Source organism: Pistacia vera, unplaced genomic scaffold (genome assembly GCF_008641045.1).
Source record: "Pistacia vera cultivar Batoury unplaced genomic scaffold, PisVer_v2 Contig956, whole genome shotgun sequence".
Classification (NCBI taxonomy): Eukaryota; Viridiplantae; Streptophyta; class Magnoliopsida; order Sapindales; family Anacardiaceae; genus Pistacia; species Pistacia vera.
The window spans coordinates 26335-28641 of record NW_022196841.1 but is presented as its reverse complement, the minus strand read 5'-3'; the positions used below and the strand labels follow the sequence as shown (position 1 = coordinate 28641).

Here is a 2307-nt window from a genome sequence, read left to right as displayed (position 1 = left end):
CCTGCACAAAATTCACAAGTTAGTTGAGGTGCTTGAATGGAATTTACCTGTATACTTCCCAACTGTTTCTGAAGTGTTGTCAGTTGGGCTGAAATGGTTGTATATGCATCAACTTCATGAAGACCCATAGATTTCTTCGGTTGCACCCTCTTATTAGGTCTTTGATAATTGTTGCTTGTCAGAACTTCAAGCAACTCATGAGCTTCTTCTGGTGTCTTATTCTGCAGTGCTCCTCCCGAGGCTGCATCTACCATAGTTTGCATATTCACCATCAATCTGTTATAAAATGTTTGGACTTGCATCCAAACTGGCAACCCATGTTGTAGACACCTCCTCAGTAATTCTTTGTATCTCTCTCAAGCCTTATACAATGATTCCGACTCTTTCTGTAGAAACGATGTGATATCATTTCTCAGCTTTGGCAGCTTTGCCGATTTTGCTGGAGGAAAGAATTTGGTCAGGAACTTCTGTGCTAAATCATTCCATGTTGTAATCGTTCCGGTTGGTAATGCCATTAACCATCCCTTAGCTTTATCCTTCAATGAAAACGGGAATAGTCTCAATCTGAAAGCGTCATCTGACACTCCGTTTGACTTAAAAGTATCATAAATCTCAAAAAAATTGGCAATCTGTGGATTTGGATCTTCCTTCAAATCTCCCCTAAACTGTACCAACTGCTGGATCATCTGGATGATTGCCAGCTTTATCTCAAAGTTGTTGGCTTGTACTGCTGATCTAGTAATACTCGACCCACTGCCATCAACTGAGGGAACTGAAAACTCTCTTAGTGTTCTATTTTCTGCCATCTCTACAACTATGACTTCTGGTTCCATTATAGCCTCTCTTTCTCTTCTTTCTCTTTTAAGTCTTCGAGTGGTTCTTTCAATCTCTGGATCAACAGGAACCACTAGCTGACGTCTTGCTCTTCGCATAAACTACACAAAAAAATAGAAAAAGTAAGATCACAAACCAACCTAAAAGAATAACAAAAATTAAACAAACAACAATTAAGCGAAAACAAAGCTCCAATCTAGCTAACACAAGAAAAATTTAATGTTAACACAAAAATTAATCCTTGGCAACGGCGCTAAAAACTTGATGCGTTGTTACTGCAACATGCAAAAATAGTAAGTGCACTAGTCGCACAAAGTAATAAAATGATGAGTGAGTATAGTTCCCATGAGGATTGGTTGCTAAGCACTAATTTTCCTAAGTGTTTTTCAAGTTGGAGCAATCGAATTTGTTTGGATTAACGGGAGAGAATTAAACTAAAACTAAAACAAAATATGGTAAGTGTTAAAAACTAAATTATGAAAGCAAGAATTAAAAACAAGGGTAATATCAATTTAGACAAACGGGTAGGGTTTTGACTTCATTCGGACTCTATGAGTTAAGCCTACGGATTATGCTATTTCCACATTCACATGCACTGATTGTAAATCGAATTCTCTAAGTTATAAAACATACCTTCTCAAGCTATGTTTTCCTACTTTTTCCTATTAAACTTCCGCACCCAACAAATTGAAGATTAATAAGTCCAAGTTCATTAAGCACATGGAATCCTAGATTGATTTCATTGATTCTTAAATCTATCTCTAGCCTTCAATACTACAATGGTGATTACCCAAGAAGCTTAACACGATTTATTTCTCAATCTCACCATGTTCAACAAATAAATTCCATTGAAAATAGAATAACTACACAATCTATGTACTAGAATATGGAAATAACAGTAATCAATTCATTAACCCATAGAAATCCGAACTTAATCAAAACCCTAACCCAAAATGGGTTAGTTCATAACTAAATCAAAATACACAGCAAGAAAAACAACAAACACAATGTCCAACATATTGAAATGTAGAGAAAAGAGTAAAGATCTCCCCTAGTTGAAGAATCCACCAGATTCAAGCTCAATTCTTCTCTCTAAATATCAAAATCAATTCAAAACTGAATGAGAACATACGAAAACTGGATCACCCTATGAAAATGGTAAAGTTTTTCTTTTATACCTCACCCAAAGACCTAAAACTTTCCTAAAATAAAACTGTGTGTTTTGGAGAAACTAAAATTCGCCGACTTTGCCGCGGCGAAGAAAGAGTTTCGCCGTGGTGACGAGGTAAAATGGAATCTCGTGCTTAACAGTTTTTGCCACGGCGAACCTTCATGAAGAATTCTGAATTTATAGAATTGCCCTCCTCTTACTTCTTTTCTTGAATCTTCGATCTTCGATGCTCTCCCATGGGAACAAGCTTCATAGTGCTTCACTCTGCTTTAGAACTCTCCCAACTTCTGAGATCCGCTTAC

The 2307-nt window shown here is 36.8% G+C and overlaps 1 non-coding gene across 1 annotated transcript; it reads left to right on the top strand.

Moving 5' to 3' along the window:
- The first annotated feature begins 312 nt into the window (after positions 1 to 312).
- Positions 313 to 419, top strand: LOC116121039. Its single transcript, XR_004126644.1, has one exon. It is a non-coding gene; the product is annotated as a small nucleolar RNA R71 (small nucleolar RNA).
- The last annotated feature ends 1888 nt before the right edge of the window (positions 420 to 2307 follow it).